The sequence below is a fragment of the Ctenopharyngodon idella genome, chromosome 3, assembly GCF_019924925.1.
Source record: "Ctenopharyngodon idella isolate HZGC_01 chromosome 3, HZGC01, whole genome shotgun sequence".
NCBI lineage: Eukaryota > Metazoa > Chordata > Actinopteri > Cypriniformes > Xenocyprididae > Ctenopharyngodon > Ctenopharyngodon idella.
Window position 1 is genome coordinate 23157 of NC_067222.1, and position 18162 is coordinate 41318.

The window sequence follows — 18162 nt, forward strand, 5'->3', positions numbered from 1 at the left end:
GACCCCACTCATCCCACCCATAATTTCCTTACCCTCATGAAGTCCGGCGAGAGGTACCGGAGCATTGCGGCCAGAACATCCAGGCTACTGAACAGCCTATATCCTCAGGCTATCAGACTAATAAATAGTAGTCACCCACTGTCGCTCCCACCTGGATCATCAGCATAGACTAGCCCCTGCTTAAATGCACTTTGCACTTTACTTGTTGGTCTTTTAATGCATACTTCATATCGCATTAGAATGTTAAGGTTGGACTTTTTTTAGCATTGCACTTTACATAGACTTTTGGTACTTTAATATCGCTGCAACTGTATTGTTGACATGCTGCATCTTTGTGAAGAACTTCTTATACTTTTTTTTTTAATTTTTTATAAATACTTGCCATTGTTTATTTTTTTTATTATTCTTATGGTGTATTCTTATACATTGCATTGCCTTGTTTTTATATTCTTGCATTTTCTTTTATATGAATGTTTTGTAGTTTTATTGTTTGTTCCCCTTTTACCCTGTCTTCTCGTGAGGAGGAACAATATAAGAATTTCATTGTACCTGGTACATATGACAATAAATATCTTGAACTTGAACTTTGATTTATGTCTAATAGACGGTGAATATGGGTCTAGGCTAAAACAAGGCTGAATTTGGGCTGTCAGTGAAAATCTAACAGATGTCTAACCATAACCCAAGAGTAGACGAGTCCTCAAATATACAGCTAATGAATGATTACATCTGTACATGTAATAGACAACAAAATAATGGCTAAAGGATTCTTTTCACTTAATATAACAGGTTCCCATAAATGACAATCAGTCCAAACAAATGAAATATAAAAGGTTTTATTTAGAAAAATAACTCAAGATAATACAAAATGATTTTGAAAAAATGAAAAATTACAAATACAATACAATTAAACATAAAAAAAAAAAAAAAAAAAAAAAAATATGGAACATTTTACAACTTAACATAGTAAAAATATAAAACATTGACAAAAGAGTTAAATAAAAAAAAAAAGTTAACAATGTTTTTTGGTTTATAAAACAACCTGATTAATTTTCGGTTCCATAAATTCCATGTTTCATGTAAAGCACTTTGAATTGCCTTGAAAATTGTTGTTGAAATGTGCTATACAAAATAAACTTGCCTTGAAAAACTCATATTTTCATATCATAATGATCAAAAGATTAAAAGATATACGAGGCTTTCGTAACAAATAATAATAGGGTGCACAGGTTTCATGTTTACCCCCTTGTATTTAGATAATTGGAGAGTTTTAGGGCACAAGGAAACACTGTTGCAGAAGAACGTTCTGATGACCATTCACCCATCCATGTAGGTCCAACTCCTGCTGCAGAAAACTTTCCCCAAATCATGACACTTTCTCTTCCACCTTTCACTGACTTCTTTACGCACTTTGTGTCCAGTCTTTCCCCAGTTTGATGCTGAACATAATGTTTCTCATTGGGCCCAAATACATTAATCTTGCTCTCATCATCACTAAAGTGAGTTTTGGGTCAGTTCTCCTCTGTCCACAGAACATGCTTCTCAGCAAAGGTTAGTCTAGCTTTTTGGTCCTTTCTCCTGACAAAAGGCTTGGTCACTGCAGAGTGGGATTTCAGTAAAACTTCTCAATGCCGAGACAGATCCTAACCCTGTTGAGCAATGAACTTGCAAGCATTTCCAGCTGCAGTGTTGAGCCAATTCCCCTTTGAGAGTCTCTACATTATCCTGTCCTCTTGTTCAGTTGTCTTACATGGACGACCAGCCTTTTTGGGGGACTTGAATGAATTAGTGTCATTGTAAATGTGCAGCTATTTTAGAAATCACAGGTTTGGAACGAACAACTTCTCTTGCAAATGGCTGAAATGGTCATCCCTTTGGCCTTTATCTGGACAACCTGCTGTCACAGGGTTTCAGTCACCTTAGAGCAGCACACTATCTTGCAAAATCAATGGAAATTGAAAAGATGTCCTAACTTGAATGCTGCCAGTTACTAGGGGCCAGATTAGCACCAATAATAGGGGGTATCTGAAAGTGTTCTCTAATATTGATCAGGGTTCGTTTTCAAATGTTTCATTTGAGTTTTTTATATTGAGCTTCATAATAGATCTAACTTATGAAATATGTTTAAAAAATGGCCCCTTTACTCCTGTTAGGAAACTTCAAGTAGGACTAAGCAGTGACCTTAAAAATTAGTAGGAAATTGTAGGTTGTTCTCTAATTTTGATCTCCACTGTATAATGTATAAAATTAAAAATTATAAAAGCTTCGTTCAGTGATTGATAATGTGATGAAACTCTGGATACGAAGCTGCTGAACGTCAGTCAATGAGGATCTTCAGATCATTTGGACAGCAGATTCAGGATCCCTGAGAGAAACACATTCAGTTTCAGCAGATGCAGATTCAAACATCATCCGTCTGTTTCAGAAATGATCATGTGATTCAGTCAAACTCTTGCTTTGATTCACTCACCTGTTTTCTGGATCATCTTCACACTGACAGAAACATCTGACAACAGAAAGAAACTGGTCAAATATTAATATATTCAAAGTATTTTCTATTAATTCAGGACATGTTAAGATTCAGAGACATGTTAAGACTTGTTTTCTAAGAATCATAATTTAGCTTTCACAACTTTAGAGTCTCTCTGAAACAAACACTGGAGACTCACCTGTGTTTCCTTTTCTGCAGCACGAAGCAGATCGGCATGATGGTAAAAACGACGATTAAAAGAGCAAAAAGCCACAACAGCTGATCTACACAAGCGATACAATAAACACCACATTAAAATCATCTATAAAATGATTAAACAATATGAAGGATTCAGCGTGTGTTTGATTCAGTCAGCTGAACTGGATTCTGGAGTTGGTGTCGGTCCGCTGCTGTCGGTCTCATTCCTCACTGAAAACACATTAATAATCATCATGGACTGATGCTTCAGATGCATGTATTTAATGTGTTCATTTAAGGGACAGTTCACACAGAAATGAATCTTCTGTCATCATTAAGCATCATCTGTCCATCATAATCATCATGACGAGGGTTGAAGTGTCTCTCTCACCTCTGAACACGGTCTCATGACTGTAATGATGCTGTGAAGTAAGAAAGAAGCATTAGAGCAGCAATGATATGTTCATGAAAGTTTGACTGATTGCAGGTTTTTTCAGTTGCTAACAATCATTGTTCAATACTGAAGCTACATGTTCAAAACTCTTCATACAGTCTGCGTTATCATCATGAATCTCACCTCAAACTCTGACCAACAAAACACTTCATTTGTGTCTCAAAATAAACTCGTTCCTCCATAACACTGGCAACAATTCTGATTCAGAAAACGTCATTCATAACACACTGATCTAAAACACTAACAACAGAGAGAGTTACAAAAATGATCAACTTTGATCTTTGAAGTTTGATTTTTCACATAAATCAGTCTTTCATTCAGTATTTCAGAAGAATAACATATTTTCATTTTACTGAGAAATGCAGCATTTTTTTTCCCCTGTATCTTTACATAAAGTATAATTTACTGGTGAAAAATAAAAAGTTGAAGAAAAAAACTAAACAAAACTAAAAATTCCTGAAGCAATAATTACAAAAATAAATAAAAAAAATAAAAGAAAAAAATAAAATATAATATAATCCCGTTTGTGCAGTATTGGAGTGTGTGTGTGTGTGTGTGTGTGTGTGTGTGTGTGTGTGTGTGTGTGTGTGTGTGTGTGTGTGTGTCATCCCTGTGATGGACCAGCCATCTGACCAGGGTGTTTTCCTGCCTATGACCCGAGATGCTGGGAAAGACTCCAGCCTCCTCAAGACCCTACAGAGGTGGGATGGATGGATGGATGGATGGATGGATGGACAGTACTGTGAGGGTTAGTCCTCCCTCTCTCTGACACTCATGAAAAATGATTCTCAGTTCGGTCCACATGGACTTCTGTCACACTGAATGTGTGAAGAGTTTTGAAGTTCTAATGCTGCATGAGTTTAGTGTGTTTGTTGAACTGCAGCTCTAATGATACATAGTTATAAAAATTCACAATCATCATTTCTGTTTCAATATGAAAACTGATGAATGTTGAGAGAGACTGAGTTGATTTACTCCATCAGCAGAATCACAGATGATCTCATGATTCAGATTCACACAGTCAGAAGTGACGAGATGGTCAGATGATACAGACGTCACTGGATACATCAGTTTGTGTGGATCTGATGGATCTGCGATCAGACGCTTATCCTGAACAAACACAAGACAATCAGATCAGTGTGTGTGCATGTTTTCATGATGTATGGACACAAATTTGTGTAATGACATGGGTATTACACTGGTATTACGACGTAAACCTAAAATATGAGGACAGTCACCTCTGAATACCAGCTCTGCTCACAGTCAGTGTGTGTGTGTGTGTGTAACAATCACCTCTGTATACCAGCTCTGTTCACAGTCTCCATTGAATGTTTGATTCAGTATCACAGGCAGAATCACGAACACAAACCCCACTGAGGACTGAATCTCTCCACACGTCATGTTCATGATGTCCATGATCCAAAACTGAAAACAGAGTGTTTTCATTAAACAAACATTAAACCTTTAAAGTATGATGAAACCCCCTGTTTTAGCCCTGTCTTTCACACCTCAGAGCTGGAAAAAGTCTCAAAAAATGGGCGTGTAAAGCTCTGGAAAAGTGGGAGTGTAGGGGTGGGGGTGGGGGTAGGGCAACAACCAATAAAACAGAACTACAACACACATTACAGTGGTGGTCATAATTATTGGCACCCTTGGTAAATATGATCAAAGATGACTATAAAAATAAATTTGCATTGTTTATGCTTTTGATCTTTAATTCATAAAATTAGCAAAAATCTAACCTTTCATTGAAGGAAAAGAATTGAAGGTGGGGGGAAAATCACATTATGAAATAAATGTTTTTTCTCCAAAACACGTTGGCCACGATTATTGGCACCCCTAGAATTTTTTATGTGTAAAATATCTCTGAAGTATATTCCCATTCATATTTACATTTTTTTAGCACACCAGGGTGATCATGAACATGAAATTGTCCAGCCATGACTTCCTGCTCCACAGGAGTATAAACATGAGGAAACACAAATGCCAAATTCCCGTAATCATTCATCACAATGAGTAAAACCAAAGAATATAGTTCTGATGTGCAGCAAAAGATTGTTGAGCTTCACAAAATAGAAAGTGGCTGTAAGAACTTCAAACGGAATCGGCTTCTATGGTCAGATGAAACTAAAAAAAGAGCTTTTTGGCAGCAAACCCACCAGATGGGTTTGGTGCACACATGGATATAAAGTACCCCATGCCCACGGTTAAATATGCTGCTGGATCTTTAATGCTGTGGGCCTATTTTTCTGCTGGAGGTCCTGGACATTTTGTTCAGATACATGGCATCATGGATTCTATCAAATACCAACAGATAAAAAAATCAAAACCTGACCGCTTCTGCTAGAAATCCAATAATGGGCCGTGGTTGGATCTTCCATCAGGACAATGATCCAAAACAAACATCAAAATCAACACAAAAATGTGTCACTGAGCACAAAATGAAGCTTCTGCCATGGCTGTCCCAGTCCGCTGACCTGAACCCTAAAGAAAATTAGTGGAGTGAACTGAAGAGAAGAAGCACCAACATGGAGCTGGGAATCTGAAGGATCTGGAGAGATTCTGCATGAAGGAATGGTCTCTGATCTCTAGTCAGGTGTTCTCCAAACTCATCAGGCATTATAGGAGAAGACTCAGAGCTGTTATCTTGGCAAAAGGAGGTTGCAAAAAGTATTGAATACAAGGGTGCCAATAATTGTGGCCAACGTGTTTTGGAGAAAAACATTTATTTCATAATGTGATTTTCCCCCCACTTTCAATTCTTTTCCTTCAATGAAAGGTTAGATTTTTGCTAATTTTATGAATTAAAGATCAAAAGGATAAACAATGCAGATTTATTTTTATAGTCATCTTTGATTATATTTACCAAGGGTGTCAATAATTATGACCACCACTGTATACAGAATAATGAATATTAACATATGAGCAGAGGAAAAAACAGAGTCGAGGGCACCTTGATGTGTTTTAAAAAATATAATTCTATGACACAATAAACAAGGGACAATCACAGAAGAATATTTAAAATATCTAATATTTTCATCACGTATATGAGCACTACAGTCTCTGGACGAGCCTTACATGTTTGAGCCAGAATCAGATGAAAATGAACCATCTCCACAACAACCAAGAATGGATCAGCCCGTGTCCACATCATGAAAAGTGTGAAAATATTTCGAATAAATTATATATGTGGTATCTCATGTCATTTAACACAAGACACTTGAAAACGGGTTATTGTTGCCTAATTATCGGGTAATGAAATGATAGGGTGTACCACAGACAAAATCTATGCACAGGTCATATTTGAAGACGCAGCATTGATATGGCAAAATTGTACTCATGTATCACATGTACTAGAAACGAGGCAACATATTTTCATAATTTGCTTATAAGAAGGTGTTTATATTAGCAGGTGATAAAAAGTAATATTGTAAAGACCCTTAAAATGACAATTCATAAAAATGCGTATTATCAAATAAAATATGATTGCTATAAACACTCACAGGTGCAATTGTGGTGCAATGCCCACTGTGTTACAGTTCACGTCTCCCCTGGACTCCATTTCCCATCATCCTCCCTGTCTCACACCTGCACGCACTTCAAATCAACTCCCTATCATCACGGATCCCCCGCACCTGGATCACATCGTTATCACTCCCTTTAAATGGACTCACTTCCCTGCACTCCTTGTCTGTTCTTATGTTTGTCTATGTGTACTTTGGTTTAGTTGTTCTGTGTTCCTTTGCTAAATAAACCCACTTTTATTGCTGTCCGATTCTGAAGTGTTCCTGCTTCTAGACGCTATAACACACTGAGCAAGAACATGAATGCTGCATGGAGACCCCTGAAGTACGTGCACATTAAGACTATTAATAATAATTATGTTAATCTGCATGTTTGCATGCTTGCACTGGAGGCGATCATATGCAAATGACTTGTGCTAGGTGACCCCCATAGTATCCAGAACGAGCCGTATTTGGAGCTTGATTAAATAAATGCTTCGTTTATAATGGGGAGGACGTCTTAAGCTATGAAACTTGCAGGAAGTTTTAATGGTACAAAGACCTTTTATATGCTAAAAGATCAAGGCAAATTTGGTTTCTCATGTCATCACCCCTTTAAATATTGTTACAGTGATATTTCCTATGTGTTTGGTCAAACTGCAGCTCTAAATGCATCACAGGGAAATGCAAACAGCACTTTTGTGTTACTGAGGAAATATGTGCCTGAGGGACAATAACGCAGTTGAACAGGCAGAAGTGAATGGACCGCGTGTGTCATTTGAATCGATGTAATGCCATCTCATGTGTAATACAGAGCAGTGCTTGGATTAAAAGAGTTCGTTCTCCTGAATAATTAGAATTAATGAGCTCTTTTCCATGAATAAATGCAGAGAAGCGCTCAGAAATGGTTGACTCCAACCCAACTGGAATCGTGGCGGCCAATCACCACTCCGGATCTTGCCGGTATTATACATTGACTTCAGAAGACCTGATGTTGCTCCGACTTTGCTTTTCAAACCGGAAGACAGAAATTACTCTAAAAAATGCAAAAATAACTAATTTCCACTTATGGATAAAGTTAATGAGTACCTTTAGTGTTTTCAGTGATGTGCAGCCTGGACATATCTGTTCACATCTCAAAAAATGTGTTTCGCTTTAAATACTTATCAAAGATGTAATGATGTGCCTTTAAAGCAGTGAAAATATTAAGTCTCATCTTCTATCATTTCTAATCTTAATATTAAAACATGCTTCTATCATATTATACTAGCAGAATATGTCAAGAGTGAGGGTCAGAAAGAGGTCTGATTCAGCCAGATGTTTCTGGACACATCTGTTGCTGATTTCTGTCACCATTTATTCACTCAATCTGTTTACATTTACCATAGTCACGTTTAGTTTTTAGCCATACTTTAGCTTTTCCACATCCACCTATGAATTTGCAGTGTTTCTATTCAGATGTTTTTATGCATATTTGGAATTTTTGCATAAAAAACAGCTGGATTGGAAACAAGACTACTGTAACATTATGTTGAGAATTTGTGTTTTTCTTGTTCATGTTTTGTTTGTAAAGCGCTTTGAGCTCTGGAAAAGCGCTATATAAATTAAATATTATTATTATTATTATTATGCTAATGTATTTTTTAATTTTCATATTGTTCATACTGTTGAAAAAATGTTTTATAAAATAAATTGTCATTGCCCCCCAAAAAATATTTGATGAAACTCAAATTCTTTTGAAATATTTGATGAAACTCAAATTCTCAATTTAAAATGAAAATGTAATTTAATCTTTTTTTTTGCAAAGATAAAGGACAAAATATGTTTGCAGTTACATATTAACAAGGTCATAGGTATGTTTAATAAAAACAAGATTCAGCACGCAACCCTTGGCGGAGCTGCCAAATACCATGTGATTTCATCATCGTTTCCTGCGGTTAGGTCCGGAAAGCAGTTTTCGAGTACGGTAAATAAATTGCTGAAGCGGTACTTTTTTTTCTAATTACAAGTTGTGTTTCTCATTTCATGTGTCACAATAATGATCAATCTACAGGTTATTAAGTGTTGTAACACATCCTGAAGTTTGCCTTGTCAGAATGTTTCAGTATTAAAGTAAATCGGGATTAAATATCAGGAGTTGTTACTTTTGTCCCGCTGCAGTGACAACAAGTGTTTCTTTTGTCCCACTGCTAATGTGGTGGCTTTCTCTGCACTGCAGCATTTATTAAAACATGTTTTTGTCATATTATACTAGCAGAATATGCCAAGAGTGAGGGTTAGAAAGACAGAGAGGACGTTTCTGGACACATCTGTTGCTGATTTCTGTATGTCACCATTTATTCACTCGATCTGTTTACATTTACCATAGTCACGTTTAGTTTTTAGCCATACCTTAGCTTTTCCACATCCACCTATGAATTTGCAGTGTTTCTATTCAGATGTTTTTATGCATATTTTGAATTTATGCATAAAAACAGCTGGGTTGGAAACAAGACTACTGTAACACTATGTTGAGAATTTATATTATGCTAATTTTCATATTGTTCATACTGTTGAAAAAATGTTTTATAAAATAAATTGACATTGCCAAAAAAAAAAATATATATATATATATATATATATATATATATTCTAAACAATTCAAGTTTGTACTGTCTGGTTACTTTTGAAACATTTGATGAAACTCAAATTCTCAATTTAAAATGAAAATGTAATTTTTTTTTTTTTTTGCAAAGTTAAAGGACAAAATATGTTTGCAGTTACATATTAACAAGGTCATAGTCAGGTATATTTAATAAAAACAAGACATACACAAAAAAAATCTAGCTTGTGTTGTTGTTACTTTCGTCCCAACTGACGGGCTCGAAAGTAACAATGTGCAATTTATGTTCAAAGTGAAATTATACTGAAGCCGTTCTACATTTGTACAAAATACCACCTGATATTGATAAACCACACTTGTGAGTTATTGAGCACAGCAAAAATATATCGCTGTCTAAAACATTATCTTTTAAAATTACATTTTTGTGAAAAATGGTTCTTTCGTCCCTGCTCTCTACTACAAGTAGTAACTAAATACATATTCATGGTGTTTCAAAATAGCACAGTTGAGTACACTTAGATGTTCTTAAAAAGAATTTTTAGTAGGCTATATTAAGTACAAAATTAGTGTGTGAAGTAGAGCACTTTAAGTAGTACAACGGGGCTAAAGGCACACCTTAAGAAAAATTGTGCTTTTCACCTCTCTCAAAGTGTATGATTGCAGGAAAAATATATATGTTTGTATTGTTGATGAAGCAACATATTTTGTGTGGAAAAAAATCATAAAGTGGTTAATTTTGTTTAAAAAATCTTATAAATGTATGAGGTGGTGAGGGGTAAAAGGCCCCCCAGCATGGGGTAAAAGGCACACAGTATTCATACAAATACTTTAGCTAAAATAATGTTTTTAATAACGACTAGGTTAATACTTGTTCAAAAGAATCACTTTAGCAAAGTTTGTATTATTTTCTGTTTATTTTGATAAATAAAATAATAAAAAAAAAAATTGATATACTATCATAATAGGCCCATGTAATATATGTTTATATATAAAATATGAAAATAGATTTACAATTTACAATTAATATGTTATTATGATATGATTAATATATTTTAAAATATGATTGTTTCATAAATATGGGTATTATCTCTAAGATGGATATCCAATTTGATATATGATATTTGTTATCTGAATCTAACCATGTCAAGAAATGGAAAAGTCAGCCAGCTATTCATTATCATGTTAATTATATTGTGCTTTTTGCCCCAACATCAGCGGCGCTTTTTACCCCAAATACTTTTACATATTCACCAGTTATTGAAAAACTATTGCTTGAATTACCTTAAACAAAACTGAAAATCATTAAGAAGACCTTTGTCTAAAAATACAACAATACAAACATTAATTTAATGGATTCTTATTTGCTACTTTAATCAACAACATTTTAAAAAACATCAAATATTAAATCAAACTACCTCAGAATCAAGGATCGCGTCAAGGGTCAGACAAATTTGCAATTTGAAATTTGAAAAGCGGATATTTAGGAAAGTGCTGCGGCAAGTAGTGGTTTAGAGGAAAATAAAATCAAAGGCGCCTTTAGCCCAGTTCTATGGAAGTGTGCTTTTTTCACCTGGGAATTTTCGACACGTTCCTTTATTGCTTGTGTTAAAAAAACTGAGATGCCAGTGGAAAAACTAAACATTTTTTCGTTAACATTTTATCATCCCCCATTTTTTACGGACAAACTGTATTTAAAATTATTTCATACCTTAAACGGATCCCTGGTCGAAATAAGTGATAAGGCGGAGAGCAGATAGTGACCTGTTGAACTAAAGCGTGTTTTCTCACTATGTTTGGGCTGCAGGAGCTCTGAGGAACAGGTCAAACTCTGGGGTGGGGCTGTGTCCCGACAAACCTGATCTTTTTTCTTTTTTTCTACAGCCCACCTGTTACGTACAGAAGGGAGCGGAGACACAGGTAAGGGTAATCAGGTTTATTTGAGGTAAAACAGAGCGTGCAAGCAGAGTGCAGGTGAGTTGTAGCAGATGATAGAGTTGACGAGACGTGGAACTGGAACTGATACTTGTCTGTGTTGTTCTAGGAAGCGAGGATGCAGAGAGGCGTGGAACAGACGAACACACTGGAGATCACAGGAGACGTGGAGACACAAGGGATCACAGGAGACAGGTAAGTAGTCATTTTTTTCGGGAGTCCTGGAGGTAAGTATAACACTGGTATGTGTTAACGAGACCGGACAGTGACTGAGTGATCTGGCGTGTCTTTTATGTGGCTGTGGTGATGAGTGTGAATGAGCGTCAGGTGTGGCTTGTCAGTACTCAGGAGAGGGAGTGCGTAGTGATTGGGTAGAGCCTGGCGTGTCTGTGACACCACCTTGCCAACATGGGACATGCCCGGACATTCGCATCATGTTTTAGGCTACTTGAACCACAAACACTTCTGTATCGGGATAGATGCGGAAGTTTGCAATAATGACAACGTTATTTCTCATAGCAATGAGTGTATTTAATGTGTGTAATCTACAAGATGTGAAACTGCCGTCATTTAATCACTCATGTTGCTTAAATGATTTTTAATGTACAGACAAAACTTTTGTACAGACAAAAGATGTTCGATCCCGAGCTCATGGCACATACCACAAGTTCATGCTTTCATTCTGCGAGCTCTTTATACGCAAAATCGAGTACGTATTTCGTAAACATTTAGCATTTAATATCTGAAAGAACAGAGCCTGCTCAAGGCAAGACATTGCAGGTGAATATAGGGTTAAAAAAAAAAACTAATAGTTATCACCATAAGCTTCTTTCCCAGTTGATTGATTACATTAAGAATTGTAAATAAAAAAAAAAAAATAAAATTGTAATACAAGTTTTCTAAAATGTTATGTTTAAATAGACAAATGAGGCTTTAATTAAATATGCGCTAATTTGCATACATTTCTAGAACAAAAATCTGAACATTGGATGCAGTTTCAAAATTCTTGTTTTGTTTTTTGACATATGTTTTCTTTCCACAGGTCTGTAAAAAAAAAAAAAAAAAAAAAAAAAAAAAAACAGTCTCAAAATTGACAGGTGTATCAAAAAACAGCGTTTTTGTCTCGCCTTAAGAACAATATACTTTATAAACCTGCCAATCAAAATCTTTTTCAAACAACATATGTCCTACCTGTGATGAGCGGATCTGTGGTGAAGTGAAAACGATGGGTCAGTGGTCAGTGAGAGCAGAAAGAAAGTCTGAATGAACAGCGCATTAAATAGAGGCATCTTGACCTCAACACTTCTGCGGGTTGGCATTTGATCTGTGTAGTAGCTGCTCTGTGTGTTTGTCTATAGACCAGCAAACCACACCCTCAGGCGGATGAAGTTCAGAGAGAACACCAATCTGTGGGTTTATTTTCCTTTATTTTCCATATTTCAATATGTAATATCTAAATCAAACTGTAATATCCATGATGTCCAAAACGTCAGTTTTTCATAAATACAATATTTGTCTCTGAGATGGAGTGCAGTTGAATAAAATCCTAAAGTACTGTACTTTAAATTTAGACTTAAATACAGCTTAAATATGAGTAAATGTATAAATATGAATGTATATATTTTCACAGTTATCGTTTCATTTAACATAAAAAACAAACAAGGTTAACTAGTTGCTAACGATATAAAACTAACATTACATAGTTTAACCATACATATTTTGGTCCAGTGTCCCGTCGTCGCCGGCAGTGAAGCATGTCAAAACCCAATAGAAAGTCATAAAACTTTAAAATGCACACACAAACGTCAAATGTCAGCTGTCTGTCACACAGTCACTAGCCATGTAACGACGCTCGGCTCACTGTTGCCACGTCTGGGATTGGGATACTTTTACACTTGTGCTGTGATTACGCTACTTTTGGGATGGTTTTGTTGCGCAGACCTGGCAACCCTCCACTCCAAAGCCCCACCCCTGTCATGCACTCCGAAGTGCGCAGCCCCTGAATTGGGACACAGCTTTAGAGTGTGTGTGCTTTTTCAGTGTGACTTCTCCTTCCTGCCTCCTCTAACATCATCAAATAAAGGGATTTTCCTCCCTTCTTCAGACTCCTCCCCTTACCAACCAATAACAATCAGAGTGTGTGCGCTTTTTCAGTGTGACTTCTCCTCCCTCCCTCCTCTAACATCATCAAATAAAGGGATTCTCCCTCCCTGCTTCAGGCTCCTCCCCTTACCCAATACCTACCAATCACAGTTAGAGAGTGAGCGCTTTTTCAGTGTGACTTCTCCTTCATCTAACTTCTGTACATAAATAGCTTCACTCTCGCCGTCCCTGCTTCACAATCCAGTTGTTGACGAGGAGTTTCTTGCGGCTCTCATCACTTAATTTGACCAAGGACTCGCTTAATGTATGAAAGGTGTTAATAATATCCGTTTAAAAACAGTTTTATTGTGTATGATTTGCAGGCATATGAACTATTGTCAAACGATATTGAAGGTGATGTTCATGTGTAAAATATTTAGGAAAAACAATGCGTTTGTGACTTTTAAAGAAGCTTGTTTTAAAGAAGCTTGTTTCTGCCGCTAAAAAAAAAAAAAAAAAAAGCCAGAATTGCGACTTTATATCTCGCATTTCTGACTTTGTAACTAGCAATTGTGAGATAAAAAGTCGCAGTTACTTTTTTTTATTTTTTAGTAGGCTACATGGCGTAAACTAGCTTCCATTGTTTTGACTCAAGTAAATCATACGCTCGATATAATTATTACTCAAGCAAATGAGCACATTGAATGTTGTGTTGTCCCATAAAAAAATAAAATAAAATAAATAAAAATAAAAAAATAAAAACAATTGAAAATGATATTAGAGGACCAAATTCTGCTAAATATTTCAGTTTTCCCGAAGTAAAAAGTTTTTTCCACTGATCTCACTAACTGATTCTTTAACTTTTCCACATTGAATTATCTATATTAAATATCCATATTTCATCTTGTGTGTGTGTGTGTGTGTGTGTGTTTCTTTTGAAGAATTTATTAAGGTTTCTTTAGTAACAAATATTGATTTGTGTTTGCATTTTTTATTAAGGTTTTCCTGATTTTGCAGAGGTCTACACTTAATTTCACTTTTACTATCTCAGTAGCGCCATCTTCTGCCTGCTGTAATTCCTACATTTTAGAAGACCTGATATGAGATCAGCATACACCTTTTCCATATATGTTTGTTCTAAAACACTATACAGTCAAGCAGTATATTAACGTGTGGTTTAAACATTTTCCTCTCTTGTCAGCATTAAATAATGCACAACATCAGTGTGTCGTGTGGAGAGATTAGGACTGACGGCGGGTTTGAATACAGACTTCATGATGATTTACTGAATCACACAGTCAGTGGAGACTGTGAGCAGAGCTGGTATTCAGAGGTGTGTTTCTGTCCTCAAACTACACCATTACACACACACACACACACACACACACACACACACACACAGAAATACATTATTTAATCCTCTTATTTCGGAGCAGGATTGGCGTCTGATCACAGATCCATCAGATCCACACAAACTGAGTGATCCAGCGACGTCTGTACCATCTGATCGTCTCGTTACTTCTCACTGCGTGAATCTGAATCATGAGATCATCTGTGATTCTGCTGATGGAGTAAATTATCTTGATTTTTCTCTCAACACATTTATATTCTCATATTTAAACCAAACAGAAATGATGTTCTTACCTGTACAGATGCATCAGAAACATAAACACAATAAACTCTTACAGCATTAATCAGTTAATTCCTAATGAACATTATTAATTAATCTCCAAGTATTTTTTCTTTCATTACAGACTCATTTCAGTCCTGAAAGTATCTTCAGAGGTGAGTAATATACATCAGTCTGTCCTGATTCAGATCAAACTCTGTGTTGAAGTGAATCGGTCCTGATTCAGATCAAACTCTGTGTTGAAGTGAATCTGTCCCGATTCAGATCAAACTCTGTGTTGAAGTGAATCTGTCCTGATTCAGATCAAACTCTGTGCTGAAGTGAATCTGTCTCGATTCAGATCAAACTCTGTGTTGAAGTGAATCTTCTGCACTGTAAACCCGGATAGTACTACTAACTTTTAAAGACTGAGTACGGTGCAATTAAAGTCTGTTAAATCATTGATGCAACCTAAAGGGATAGTTCACCAAAAAAATGAAAATTTGATGTTTATCTGCTTACCCCCAGGGCATCCAAGATGAAGGTGACTTTGTTTCTTCAGTAGAACACAAATGATGATTTTTAACTCCAACCGTTGCGGTCTGTCAGTCGTAAAATGCTTGTCAATGGTAACTCCATCTATAAGAGTCAAACAGACATGCACAGACAAATCCAAATTAAACCCTGCGGCTCGTGACGACACACTGGTCTCTCCAAATGGTTCCGTATTCTTCAAAAATCTTACGCTGTATGTCCTACCCTTCCCTATTCAACTTACAGAACGAATGGGGCGCCAGTTCCGTTTTTTGAAGAATATGGAAAGCGGAAGCATGTGCAAGGCGATCATTTGTGTTTGTATTTTTTTAGAAAATGACCTTTCGTTTCACTAGATAAGACCCTTATTCCTCGTCTGGAATCGTTTAAAGCCCTTTGAAGCTGCACTGAAACTGTAATTTTGAACTTCAACTGTCTGGAGAGACCACTGAAATCCACTATAAGGAGAATAATCCTGGAATGTTTTCATCAAAAACCTTAATTTCTTTTCAACCGAAGAAAGAAAGACATGAAGATCTTGGATGACATGGGGGTGAGTAAATTATCAGGAAAATTTTATTTGAAAGTGAACTAATCCTTTAAACTACGCCAGAGCGCGTACACACCTCACGCACCGGATGCTGTGCATGCGCTCAACGCAATTGGTGTATTAGAGATAAAAAAAAAAAATGATATAAATACTGTTCGGTTTCTCGCACAAACCGATCGTTTCGTGTTTTAGGACATCAATGTGTCGTCACGAGCCGCAGGGTTTAATTTGGATTTGTCTGTGCATGTTTTTTTGACTCTTATAGATGGAGTTCCCATTGACAAGCATTATATGACTGACAGACCGCAACGGTTGGAGTTAAAAATCATCATTTGTGTTCTACTGAAGAAACAAAGTCACCTTCATCTTGGATGCCCTGGGGGTAACGTTAAGCAGATAAACATCAAATTTTCATTTTTGGGTGAACTATCCCTTTAAAACAATTACATTTTCTGAATGAGGAGTTTAGTTTTATTTTTGTGTGGCTGAAAATTTTTCAGTAAACCCTTATCCATAAATTATTATTTTTAAGTTTACTGAGAGATATAAAGTGAAGTCATCCATGCCGATGTTACCGACATTATCAGAAGAGTCCATTCAACATTAAACTGAGTTTCAGCAGATTTGAAGTTCACAGCATGCTTTGCTGTGAACTTGTGAACATACAATGGGTACGGAAAGTATTCAGACCCCCTTAAATTTTTCACTCTTTGTTATATTGCAGCCATTTGCTAAAATCATTTAAGTTCATTTTTTTTCCTCATTAATGTACACACAGCACCCCATATTGACAGAAAAACACAGAATTGTTGACATTTTTGCAGATTTATTAAAAAAGAAAAACTGAAATATCACATGGTCCTAAGTATTCATACCCTTTGCTCAGTATTTAGTAGAAGCACCCTTTTGATCTAATACAGCCATGAGTCTTTTTGGGAAAGATGCAACAAGTTTCTCACACCTGGATTTGGGGATCCTCTGCCATTCCTCCTTGCAGATCCTCTCCAGTTCTGTCAGGTTGGATGGTAAACGTTGGTGGACAGCCATTTTTAGGTCTCTCCAGAGATGCTCAATTGGGTTTAAGTCAGGGCTCTGGCTGGGCCATTCAAGAACAGTCACGGAGTTGTTGTGAAGCCACTCCTTCGTTATTTTAGCTGTGTGCTTAGGGTCATTGTCTTGTTGGAAGGTAAACCTTCGGCCCAGTCTGAGGTCCTGAGCACTCTGGAGAAGGTTTTCGTCCAGGATATCCCTGTACTTGGCCGCATTCATCTTTCCCTCGATTGCAACCAGTCGTCCTGTCCCTGCAGCTGAAAAACACCCCCACAGCATGATGCTGCCACCACCATGCTTCACTGTTGGGACTGTATTGGACAGGTGATGAGCAGTGCCTGGTTTTCTCCACACATACCGCTTAGAATTAAGGCCAAAAAGTTCTCATCTTGGTCTCATCAGACCAGAGAATCTTATTTCTCACCATCTTGGAGTCCTTCAGGTGTTTTTTCATGTGTCTTGCACTGAGGAGAGGCTTCCGTCGGGCCACTCTGCCATAAAGCCCCGACTGGTGGAGGGCTGCAGTGATGGTTGACTTTCTACAACTTTCTCCCATCTCCCGACTGCATCTCTGGAGCTCAGCCACAGTGATCTTTGGGTTCTTCTTTACCTCTCTCACCAAGGCTCTTCTCCCCCGATAGCTCAGTTTGGCCGGACGGCCAGCTCTAGGAAGGGTTCTGGTCATCCCAAACGTCTTCCATTTAAGGATTATGGAGGCCACTGTGCTCTTAGTAACCTTAAGTGCAGCAGAATTTTTTTTGTAACCTTGGCCAGATCTGTGCCTTGCCACAATTCTGTCTCTGAGCTCTTCAGGCAGTTCCTTTGACCTCATGATTCTCATTTGCTCTGACATGCACTGTGAGCTGTAAGGTCTTATATAGACAGGTGTGTGGCTTTCCTAATCACGTCCAATCAGTATAATCAAACACAGCTGGACTTAAATGAAGGTGTAGAACCATCTCAAGGATGATCAGAAGAAATGGACAGCACCTGAGTTAAATATATGAGTGTCACAGCAAAGGGTCTGAATACTTAGGACCATGTGATATTTCAGTTTTTCTTTTTTAATAAATCTGCAAAAATGTCAACAATTCTGTGTTTTTCTGTCAATATGGGGTGCTGTGTGTACATTAATGAGGAAAAAAAAAAAAGAACTTAAATGATTTTAGCAAATGGCT

General features: G+C 36.8%; 1 long non-coding RNA gene across 1 annotated transcript; it reads left to right on the forward strand.

Moving 5' to 3' along the window:
• The first annotated feature begins 11040 nt into the window (after window positions 1-11040).
• LOC127509760 (uncharacterized) lies at window positions 11041-14575 on the forward strand. Its single transcript, XR_007929361.1, has 3 exons — window positions 11041-11144; window positions 11269-11354; window positions 14443-14575. It is a non-coding gene; the product is annotated as an uncharacterized LOC127509760 (long non-coding RNA).
• Window positions 14576-18162: the final 3587 nt, after the last annotated feature.